At 47.3% G+C, this 12,465-nt stretch overlaps 1 protein-coding gene across 3 annotated transcripts in view; it reads right to left on the bottom strand.

The window, feature by feature from the left end:
* TTC19 (tetratricopeptide repeat domain 19) overlaps positions 1–12,465 on the bottom strand; it is a 36,815-nt gene that overhangs the window by 18,151 nt on the left and 6,199 nt on the right. The gene's annotated exons all lie outside the window — the stretch shown is intronic.

Genomic DNA, 12,465 nt, shown 5'->3' on the forward strand with positions numbered 1-12,465 from the left:
AGGGTGAATCACACGCAAGGCCACAAAACCCCTCAAAACATCTCAAAGGACTGGAATCATACAAAGTACGCTCTTCAACCACAATGGGATGAAATTTAAAATCAACAGCAGAAGGAAATTTGGGAAATTCACAAATACTTGGAGGTTACTCAGCACAGTTAAATACACAAAGGGCCAAAGAAGAAAAATTGGAAAATACGTTGAGACGCACAAAATGGAAAGATAACAAATCAAAACTAACGTGATGCAGCTTAAGATTATAGGTGTGGATGCCCACGCTAGAAGAGAAGGAAATCTTGTTAACCTCATCTTCCTCCTAAGAAACTGGAGAAGTGAGCACAATACACTCAAAGCAGACAGGGAAGATAGCACCAAGGTTAGAGCGGAAGTAAAACAGAGAAACAACAGAGGAAATGAATGCAGGCTGGCACTTCAAAAATAACAAGGGACGGCACTGGCGCAGCAGGGAAAGCCGCCTGCAAGGCCGGCATCCCATACGGGCACTGGTGCAAGTCCCAGCTGCTCCGCTGCCGATCCAGCTCCCCACTGATGCACCTGGGAAAGCAGCGGAGGATGGCCCCCGTGCTTGGACTCCTGCACCCCTGTCCTGCACCCGGAAGAAGCGCCTGGCTTTGGTCCGGCACAGTCCTGGCCGCTGTGGCCATTTGGGGAATTAATCAGTGGATGCAAGATCTCTGTCTGTCCCTGTCTCTCTGTAACTCTGCCTAATGATAAATCTTAAAAGGAAAGAAAATATCCAGAATACAAAGAGATACTGTGAACAGTAAGGAAGATCCTTCATAAACTAAGAGGTGAACTTAATACAGAAACCCAGCCATCTAATAAATTGGGTTAAGAAACACATCACAACCTACAAACTTTTACAAAGCACTGAGTACCAGTCAAGGTGCAGTGCATTTAATTCTGTTAACTCTATGAGGAAGGCTATACTATTCTCATTTGATGAATGAGCAAACTGACAACAGAGAAGCGAAATCACCTGTCCATAGCAGACTGGTGCTAAGAAGCAGAACCAGAGTTCGAACTCGGGCTCTGATTTCAAGCACTCATAAAACCAAATATTAATATTATGCTTCAACTTTCCAGAGTTTTATTTGGAATATTAAAATGGATGAAATTTTCAAGGGAAGCAGGGTGGAATCAATATGAAAAATCTTTTACTAATTTGAAGACAGTATGTAAATCCAATACATCACAGACTAGAAAAATATGTCTTAGGCACACAAGATAACATCGTACATTGTGCTTAAAAATATAATTCCTCCAGAAAGTTTCTTCTCGGGAAATAGTGGAAGTTCTTTTACTCATACATTTATTCATGCAACAGATAATTATTATTGCTTGCTGTGCACCCAGCATTGTCCTAGATCCCAAGATTTAATCAAGAAAATCAAAGAACCTTCAATATCTGAGGAATCAAGAACCAAGAGAAAAGCTGCCAGAGAATGAACTCAAGGAGACCTGGCCGCACGGTGCTCCCCGAAGAGTCACCAATGTCTAAGCAGCAGGCCACGCCCACGCAACGTCCTACACCTAATTCAGAACCCAAATACAAGGAGCATCCCAACTCACTCGATCACATTTGTACAATCCTTCGACAACAAATAAATACAAGCAAAAAGCCACAGCTCTCATGTAAGAAAAAAACTACAGGGGTGGACATTTAGCCTCGCCGCTGGCTAGACGCCAGTTACGACGCCTGTATCCCACATCGGAGTGCCTGGTTTTCTTGTTCAGCTCCACTCCTGACTTCAGCTTCCTGCCAAGTCAGCGCCTGGGCATGGGCTGGCGCTGTGGCGCGGCAGGTAAAGCCGTGGCCCGCGACACCAGCATCCCATATGGGCACTGGTTCCTGTCCTGGCTGCTCTGCTCCCCATTCAGCTCCCTGCTGACCATCTGAGAAAAGCAGCAGAGGAATGGCCCAAGTGTGTGGAACTCACTACCTGTGTGGGAGACCCAGGTGAAACTCCTGGCTGTTGCCTGGCTCAGCTGGGGCCATTGTGGCCATCTGGGGAGTAAACCACTGGATGTCACTCCCTCTCTAACTTTTTCAAATAAGCACATCAATCTTAAAAAAAAACACACCACAGCCAGGGAAGCAGCAGCAGTGATGACCCAAGTAGTTGGGTTCTTGCTACCCACAGGGGAGACCTGGATTGAGTTCCTGGCTCCTGACTTTGAACTGCCCAGCCCCAGCTGTTGCAGGCATTTGGGGAGTGAACAAATGGGAGCTCTCTGTGTCTGCCTCTCAAAAAAATAATTTTTAAAAACTAAAATTCAGTATCAAATACTGTAAGTTCAGCTGCCACCTGAGACACCTGTGTGAGTCTCAGCTGCTCTCCTGCAGATCCAGTTCCCTGCTACTGCACCCGGCAAAGCAGTGTGGGTGCTTGGCACCCTGCCATCCTCGCGGAGACCCGGATGGTGTTCCACGCTCTTGGCTTTGACCTGCCCAGTCCCAACTGTTCTAGCTGTTTGGGAAGTGACACAGCAGATGGAACACTGCTTTCTCGCTCTTTAACTCTTTCAAATAAGTAAATAAATCTTCCAAAAAAAGTACTATCCAGAGGTATAACCTACAAGCATGCCTAGTTTGTTCTTAACATATATAATATTAAATTACTAATATACTTGGTGCCAAGTCAGATTTAAGTTGTCTGTCACCACCATTATTGCATGTTGTTCTGAAGTCACAGCCAAGGAACTAAACTTAATAAAATGGATACGGAGTCCAGAGAATAACTATCAGAAAGGAAACAGCGTCGCGATTTCTCAAATGTAATGAAGACAGTGTATGCATCAAGTGAGAAGCTAACAGTCCAATAAAATGGCTAGGCAGAATGGAATTTAATGACCCAGCTGTCACATCTGTATGGACACTGGAAGCAGGAGCCCCACAGGCGCCCAGTGGGAGACACAGTATTTCAGAGTTCACCCTCTGCTGACAGAAAGCTGTTTTGGCCTGGGTCCGTCACGTCACTCAAGCCTCTAGAGGGGATTCCTGTCCTCAGCAACGGGACCCATCAAGGACTTGCCAAGGACTCAAACAGCACGATTCAACTCCAGCCAAATAAAAAGGGAAGGATGAAGCTACCAGGGGACTTGAGGAAGGAGGACCGTTATCCTGGAGGAAATATCTCCTTTGGTGTGGGCCTGTGGCACAGCAGGGTAAGTCTCTACATGGACACTCACATGGCACGCCAGAGAGCCTGGCTTCAATCCCCACGCAGCTCCCTGTCACACACCTGGGGAGGCAGCAGGCGGCGGCTCAGTGCCTGGGTCCCTGGCACCCCAGGGAGACCAGAATGCAGTTCTAGGCTCCTGGCTTCGACCTGCCCAGCCCTGCTGTTGAAGGCACTCGGGCAGTGAATCAGCAGATGGAAAATCCCGGTCTCTCTGCCTTTAAATAAAAAATGGAAATAAAAAATGTTTACGTCTCTGGATGAGACTCCTGGGAATTGCTACTGTCACTTTTCAGCTTCAAGGGGATCCTGAGGAGAGGACCAACATACTGAGGGGACAGTGGGAGTGATGGAAAGAACCTGACCCTCAAGATGGTGCTGCCGCAACTGACAGCGCTCCTGCTGCTGAGCTCCCAGCCACAGGGGACAACAAGCATCCCTCCTCTTTAACCCAGCTTAGGTGACGTTTCCTGCCACAACGGCTGTCGGGGCATGCTAACTTACTCAGATGGCAAACTAACGCATAAACAGAATGCAAATCTAGTAAGTCCATCTCACAGCGCTCTGGGACTTGACAAAAAAGATACCAGAATCCACGTTAAAAATATCTAAAATTCAAGGGAACACTGAAGAGTGGGAACAAATTCTGCAAAAGCAGCATTTATGTACTGTTATTACCCTGTAACTCAAACATATAATCCATATAATTCAAACAGTGTGTACTGTGATAAGACTCATCAGATGAATAAATCACATGGGAAACCCAAGTTTCTTAGTGATTATGATCTTTACGAAAATAGTTATGGGGCTGGCAATGTAGCTCACTTGGTTAGTCCTCCGCCTGTGGCGCCAGCATCCCATATGGGTGCCGGGTTCTAGTCCCGGTTGCTCCTCTTCCAGTCCAGCTCTCTACTGTGGCCCGGGAGGGCAGTAGAGGATGGCCCAAGTGCTTGGGCACCTGCACCCGCATGGGAAACCAGGGGATACACCTGGCTCCTGGCTTTGGATCAGCGCAGTGCCGGCTGTAGCAGCCATTTTGGGGGTGAACCAACAGAAGGAAGACCTTTCTCTCTCTCTCTCTCACTGTCTAACTCTGTCAAATAAAAAAAAAAATAGTTATCAACATCACACCAAAATAAATTTAGATATATATTTAATTAAAACTGTCTTAAAAACCTTAAAAAGACAATCAAAAGGAAGGATGGGTGTTTATCTGGTCTAAACACTGAAAGGTCTTTCTAAGCACTTGGCTCCGGAAGAGCTACAACACTGCCTTCCTTGGTGCTTTGTAAACCCTAGACAACACCCAGCACAGAACACTGGACAATCAGTGCACATTACAAATGAGTCAAGGCCGGCGCCGTGGCTTAACAGGCTAATCCTCTGCCTTGCGGCGCCGGCATACCAGGTTCTAGTCCCAGTCGGGGCGCTGGATTCTATCCCGGTTGCCCCTCTTCCAGGCCAGCTCTCTGCTATGGCCTGGGAGTGCAAGGGAGGATGGCCCAAGTGCTTGGGCCCTACACCCGCATGGGAGACCAGGAGAAGCACCTGGCTCCTGGCTTCGGATCAGCGAGTTGCACCGGCCACAGTGGCCATTGGAGGGTGAACCAACGGCAAAAAGGAAGACCTTTCTCTCTGTCTCTCTCTCTCACTATCCACTCTGCCTGTCCAAAAAAAAAAAAGAGTCAAAGCAAAGCAAAGAAGCACAAATTCAGATCTAGTTCCCAAAAGGTGAAAAGCCACAGGCAAGTCACAAACATGCCCTAAACTGGATGCAGGCTTTGTGATTCACTGACATCAACTTTAACAAGAAATATGCGAAGACTAAGTGGTGTCTTCTAAAGGTATACAAAGGTAAAATGAAAGAAAAACAAAGAATGATAGAGACAAGATCCAGGAGAGCAGTATCTTGGGTAGGAAAGGGACTGGGACTAAGGCTACACATAAAATTTCCAAGGCACAGGTAACAGGGGGTGGCCTGCTCCTCTCCTGAATCCTTAAACTACATAATGTTAGCATCACATTCCCACTCAAAGACCACTGTAGACACACGCTGGGGAAAGCACAGTGTTAATATTCTTACAGACACGTACCGATAACAACAAAATGCCAGATATTAACATCGACGTCATTATCATCGAGCTAAGGTTAATGAGTGCTGGGAGGAAGGGGCACACGGCCTTATCACAATAATACACACTACTAACAGTTCATGCTTTGTGCAGCTACTATGTGTGCAGCACTGTTCTAAATGCTTTATATAAGACAGTAACCCGCCTAACCTTCCTACCCACCCACCAGAGCGGTACTTTCTAATCCCACATGAAGATCAAAAGCACACACAGATTAACTAATGTGACCATGCCCCAAAGTAAACAAGTAGCAGGACCAAAAACTCTAAGTTAACAGTCCTTTCAAAGGGCAATTTGGCAATATTCAGCAAGCTTAAAACGTGGTTTTGACCCAGAAATGTCGGCACTAACAATCAATCTACCTTAAAAAACAGACCTCGGGCAGGTGTCTGCACAGCGGCTGACTGAGTGCCTGGGCCCAGACACCTCACTCCTCTCCCAATGCCGGCTTCCTGCTAACCACATCCTGGGCAGCAGCAGGCTCAGGTATCTGTGTCCCTGCCAACCACAGGCAAGGCCCAGACTGAATTCCCAGCCCCAGCTGTTTAGGGACTTTGGGGAGTGACCAGTGGATGAGGGATTTCTGTCTCTCTCTCTGCCTTCAAATAATCAAAGAGGAGACTGGACTATTGAACACGTGCATTTATCTGCATTCCTTCCTAGAACGCAACCAAAAATAAAAGTTAAATGCTAAAAATATATAAGGCCACAAGGAAAATAAAAGCAGAGACAAAAATCTAATTCCAAAAAGTAAAGACTAAGGCAAGTCAGAAAGTGCCCTAAACTGAATATGTACTATGTTGATTCATTTCTATAAAACTTTTTGAAGATTTATTCATATTTTTTTCTACTTGAAAGTCAGAGAGAGAGAGAGAGAGAGAGAGAGAGAGGGAGGCAGAGAAGGAAGTAAGAAGGGAGAGAGACAGATTCTAGTTCACTCGCCAAATGGCCACAAATAGCCCAGGCTGGTCCAAGCCAAAGCCGGGGGAACAGAACTCCATCCAGGTCTCCCACGTGAGTGCAGGGCCCAAGTGCTTGAACCATCTTCCGCTGTTTTCCCATGCACATTAGTAAGGAACTGGGTTGGAAGCAGAGCAGCCAGGACTTGAACCAGCACTCTAATACAGGATGCTGGCATCTCAAGTGATGCTTAACCCACTGACCTACAACATCAGCCCCCATTTATAAGTTTTAGTAAGAAATATGTAAAAACAAGACCAGGGCTGTGGCATAGCAGGTAATGCTGACATGTGCAGTGCTAGTATCCCATGTGGACACCGGATTGAGTCCCGGCTGCTCCACTTCTGATCCAGCTCTCTGCTAATGTGTCTGGGAAAGCAGTGGAGGATGGCCCAGGTCCTTGGGACCCTACACCCATGTGGGGGTCGCAGATGAAGCTCCTGGCTCCTGGCATCAGCCTGGCCCAGCCTTGGCTACTGCAACCATTTGGGGAATGAAACAGTGGATAGACACACTCTCTCCCTCTCTCCTCTGTAACTCTTTCAAATAAATAAAATCTTTTTTAAAAAAAAAGTAAAAACTAAACAGTGTCTTAAGGGATACAGAGATCAGAGATATCAAAGAACTGTGGGAGATGAAATGCAGACTGACAGTAATAACTAAGCACATGCAAGAAAAATGGGGACTGGATGCCTGCAACCCACCATGGCAGTGAGAAATGAGCCAGCACGTTCCTGGAAAACAGTGCACCTCAGCAACTGAAGAAAGCAAGCACTCAGGCTAAGTGAAGAATCTGTCGCACGCAGGAGGTCTTCAGAAAATCCATAGAAAATGGGTAAGAAAAAACCATGCAGATTTCTAAATGCTTGACGCCAAAATAAACTTGAAGTGTTTAAAGTTCCCTCATACATAAAACAGCTCGAGCAGCAGCAACAGGTGTGACAGTCAAGATGCCACCTGGGATATCCACAGCCCCAGTTTGAGCACCTGGTTCAGGTCCTGTTGATTCCAACTTCCCACTAATTGCACCTGGGAGTGCTTGGGCCCCTGCCGTCCGCATGGGAGACCTAGATGGAGTTCCTGGCTCCTGGCTTTGGTCTGGCCCAGTCTGGGCTGTTGTGGTATTTGGAGCGTGAACCAGCAGGTGGAAGATACCTAGCTAGATGACTAGCTATGTATAAGATCAAAAATACTATTTTGCGGCCAGCGCCGCGGCTCACTAGGCTAATCCTCCGCCTTGCGGCGCCGGCACACCGGGTTCTAGTCCCGGTTGCCCCTCTTCCAGGCCAGCTCTCTGCTGTGGCCAGGGAGTGCAGTGGAGGATGGCCCAAGTGCTTGGGCCCTGCACCCCATGGGAGACCAGGAGAAGCACCTGGCTCCTGCCATCGGATCAGCGCGGTGCACTGGTCGCAGCGTGCCAACCGCAGCGGCCATTGGAGGGTGAACCAACGGCAAAGGAAGACCTTTCTTTCTGTCTCTCTCTCTCTCTCTCTCTCTCTCTCACTGTCCACTCTGCCTGTCAAAAATAAAAATAAAAAAATACTATTTTGCTTTTATTGTTTTTAAAATACTTTTTTTTTAAAGAAAAAATGTATTTATTTATTTATTTGAGAGGTAGAGTTACAGGCAGAGAGAGGGAGAGACAGAAAGGTCTTCTGTCTACTGGTTCACTACCCGAATGGCCAAAACGGCCAGAGCTGAGCCGATCTGAAGCCAGGAACCAGGAGCTTCTTCCAGGTCTCCCACACGGGTGCAGGGGCCCAAACACTTGGGCCATCTTCCACTGTTTTCCTAGGCCATAAGAGGAGAGCTGGAGAGGAAGAAGAGCAGCCGGGACTTGAACTGGTGCTCACATGGGATGCCAGTGCTGCAGGTGGAGGCCTAGCCTACTATGCCACAGTGCGGGTCCCGCAAATATAATTCAGTTCCCTGCTAATGGCTTGGGAAAAGCAATGGAATCTCTCTCTCTCCCCATCTTTCAATTAAATAAACCTTTAAAAATATATATATTCATTTACTTATGTTAGTTTGAGAGGTAGAGAGAGATCTTCTATCTGGGGGCTCACTCCCTAAATGCAGCCAGGGCTGGGCCAGGCCGAAGCCAGGAGCCTAGAACTCCAACCAAGGCTCCCACATGGATGACAGGGACCCAGGTGCCTGAGCCATCATTTGCTGTCTCCCAGGGCGGGCACCAACAGGAAGCCAGGTCAGAAGCAGAGTGGTGGGGACTTGAATCCAGGCCCTGTGATACGGAATGTGGGCATCCCCAAGTGATGATTTAACCACTGGGCCACATGTCTGCCTTGGAAATGCTCTCTTAAATTAAGCCTTGTTATACTATTTAATTTTTAATACTACATAAGTAATATTAGACATTAATTTCAAAAACAAAAAAGTCATTTTTTTTAATAAAAAGGAGATCTGGATTTATTTGAAAGGCAGAGTCACAGAGAGGGAGAGACAGAGGCAGAGATCTTCCATCTATCTGCTGGTTCACTCCCCAAATGGCGACAATGGCTGGGGCGGGGCCAAGCTGAAGCCAGGAGCCTGGAACTCCCTCTGTGCCTTTCCTGTGTGTGGCAGGAGTCCGAAGACTCTGGGCGCCACCCAAAGCTTTCCCAAGCACATTAGCGGGGAACTGGATTGGAAGTGCAGCAGCCTGGGTCGAATCGGTGTCCACAGGGGTTGCTGGCATTGCAGGCAGCCGCTCAAGCTGCTGTGCCGCAACGCCTGACCCCTGAAGCCACCGTTGACCCTGTGAGAAAGGACTGTGGAGTCCGCTGCTTGCGTGTATTCCATTTTTCTTTCGGCCTGTGGATTCCATACAAGCACCGTCTCCCACCCCCGTCATGAGTGTTCCACACATCTGTGACAGATGCCCTGTCGTGCTCTGCACCCCACAGTCTAAGGCTCCAAAGTTCTGAGTATAACGTGGGTGCTTGCGGGGCTCTGGGAAATGCAAACGTGTTGTAAAAAAGGTAGCATATTCCAAAAACACAAATAAAATGCAAGTAAATCTACTACAGAACTACTGCTGGCACTCTGATTTCTAACACTGAGTCCTTGTACTTGGATGATCTTGAATCAACATATTCTAGAATGCTAGGCTCCTCTTAACTGTACTGTTTTGTAACTGGCATTTTCATTTAATTTTTTATGGGTATATGAGGAAATATGTTACATAGCTACATCAAACAGAACAAAATAATTACTCTAGACCAAGTTTTCTGTGATTTTAGGTCCTGTTTTCATGGAACAGAATCAGTGAATGCCAATGAAACCACATGAATCTGATCATGGATTTACTTTGCTCACAAACCGAGCAGGGGGTAGGTGTGGTGGTGCAGCAGGGTAAGCCTGCTTGGGATGCCTGCATCCCACAGCGGAATCCCAGGTTGGGTCCTGGACTCTCCACTTCCGATCCAGCTTCCCACTACTGTGCCATGGAGGCAGCAAATGATGGTGGGAGGATGCAGGTTCCTGCCACCCACACAGGAGACCTGGACTTTAGTTTCTGACGCCTAACTTCAGTTTGGGCCAGGCCCAGCTGTTACAGGCATTTAGGGAATCAAACAGTGGATGGATGATCTATTGATCTGTCTCTGTCTTTCAAATAAGTAAATAAACAAACCTTAAAAAAAAAAAGTGGAAATTTAAATAAAATTTAGATAAAATAAGGTTAAGAATAATGTTGATGTTATTATAATTGCTTCCTAGTTTTCACTTCTGAATTAACTGCTAATGTCTAGAAATACAAATGGTCTTGGTATTAGAAGAATGTGGCTCATTCTCTTTACTACATAACTACTCAATGTAAAAATAAACTTTATAATAGAAATTACTTTGCTCTGTCCAGGAAGAGCTCCTTTGGGGGCAGGGGAGAGAATGTTTTCACAATATACTGGGACCCAGTTATCTGAACCATCATCTATTTCCTCCCAGGGTGCACAACAGCAGGAAGCTAGATGGGAAGCGGAGGATCTGGTACCTCAAGCAGGTACTCCGACGTGAGGTGTGGCTGTCCCAAACCATGACTGAACCACGACCTAAGCCAAAAGCCTGCCCCTTATCCCAAGCCAAAGATCATCTCAAGGTCTTTTGACTTAATAGTCTCTCTGCCAAGGCCAGGAAAACTGACGCCAAACACCCACCCTAATTTATTTCCTAAAATATAAATAGCATGGGAAGAAAAAGCCTGAAAGAAAAAAAAAACCCTCAAAAAAATAAACAGTAGCTCTTTTTTAGATGTTATGATTACAGATGATCTTCACTTTCTAATGCTTTTCCAAACTTCCTTCATTGGTAACTGGCATTACTTATGAAGTCCGAGAAAAGGCAGGCTATACATGAAAGATACCAAGCGTGTTAATAGTTCAAAAGTGACTTCCTCCACGGCTACACTTGTTTTCAGACCTTGTGTGCATTTCCTCAAAGCATGTCCCACATTTCACTGAGCTGTAGGCATTTGCTGGTCTCTGTTGAGTCTCCTGTGGTTCCGTTCAGTAATTACGGAGCCTGTATCACCTGCCAGGCGCCCTTCTAGGCACCGAGGATTCAGCAGGGAGCAAAACAGATGAAGAGTCTATCCCTTTTGACAGGGAAGACAAACACTAAACGCACCTAAGAGAAACAAACTTCCAGCGGTAATGCAAACAGAGGCCAACAATGCACACACCTCCACTTTCCAGGGCGACGAAGGAAAGGAGAAAGGGGGAGGGACGCACTACAGAGGCGACCGTTGTAGTTGGGCCAGGCCCCCCGGGAAGGAGCCATCTTTCAGTGGAGACCGGAATGGAGGAAGGGAGCCGGCTATGGAGACCTGGGTGAACAGTCTCGCCAGAGGAATACTCAGTACATGGGCCTTGAGGTGATCTGGAGTGGGACAGGCACAAACAGCAAAAAAAGGAAAAAAGGAAAGCAAAAGTGTGACAGTGGGGTGAGCAAGGGGGAGAGCATCCAGGAACAATGCACAAGTCAGAGGACCCAGACCAGGGGCAGCCTTAGGCCCGTGCAGGGGTTCTGAATTTACTCTACAGAGGAAGCAACAGCTCAGACTCTAGAAAGGTCTCTGATGCATGGCTAACAGATTATGTGAACAAGTAAAAGAAAGCAGGAAAACCTGGGGAGAGATTACTATGGGCATCCATGCAAAAAACCAACAGCCTGGACCAATCTGGTAGGGCAGGGGTGAAATGCGATCTGATACAAACACATTCTGATAACCAATCCAATGTAACTTGCTGTCGAATCAGATATGTGGAATGTGGGAGAAGCCATGGACAATCAGTTAGGTTCTTGGCCAAAGCAGCTGGGCAACTGTTGGTGCCACTTACTACACTGCCAACAAATGGTGGAGACCACGTTCGTGCGTGGCAGAAATCAAGACTCATCCTGAGCGTGCCACGTCGTCAGGCGGGCACTGTATCCATCAGTGAGGTTCAGGTGCGAGTTGGGGCTGACGGTGCGAAACTCAAGGGTATCTCCTAGGATGGGAGGCAGTGGGAGACCAAGAGGAGGGCTGAAGACATCCTAGGGCCGGCCAACACGTAGAATTTGGTAAGGGGAAGGGGAGAAACCAGTGAGGTGAGGTGCACCAAAGCCAGTCTTACAGTGGTCCAGCAGGAACAGCTGATGCTAAGGAGTAAGTTAAGGACTGAGACACAATATTGGCTTTGGCGACCATGTTAATGATGGCTTCAGTGGAGTGATGGAGAGGAAAAACTGACTTATGTTGTTCAGGACAGACTCAGCAGACAGACAGCCTTCTCCCCGTGAATTACCTGAGGTTCGCAGAGCTCACCGTGACATCCCTAGCACCTTGCTGGCTTCGGGCATCGGGCTGGTGTGAAACAAGTTATTGTGTGCATGTCAGCTGTGACCATCCCCAGCCCCCCAGTGGTCAAGAGCTCCTGCCGTGCCATTCTGTCCCTGTCCTCCATAGTGAGTGAGGATGCATCACAAGACCCGAGCTGCTTTCTTGCCTCCTTCTCCACTGACTGTGTCTGGGGCCAAGAGGTAATTACTCAACATTCCGACTGGCAGTTGAGATGAGAGAAAGGCCTTCCCTTTCTGCTCCCCAGGTTCCCAGAGGCTTTGTACTTAACAGATAAATTATGAACGCGTCACCAAGTGGGTTAACCAAAACACAAAACACAACACAACGGAGGGCA

This window comes from Lepus europaeus, chromosome 18 (assembly GCF_033115175.1).
Source record: "Lepus europaeus isolate LE1 chromosome 18, mLepTim1.pri, whole genome shotgun sequence".
Classification (NCBI taxonomy): domain Eukaryota; kingdom Metazoa; phylum Chordata; class Mammalia; order Lagomorpha; family Leporidae; genus Lepus; species Lepus europaeus.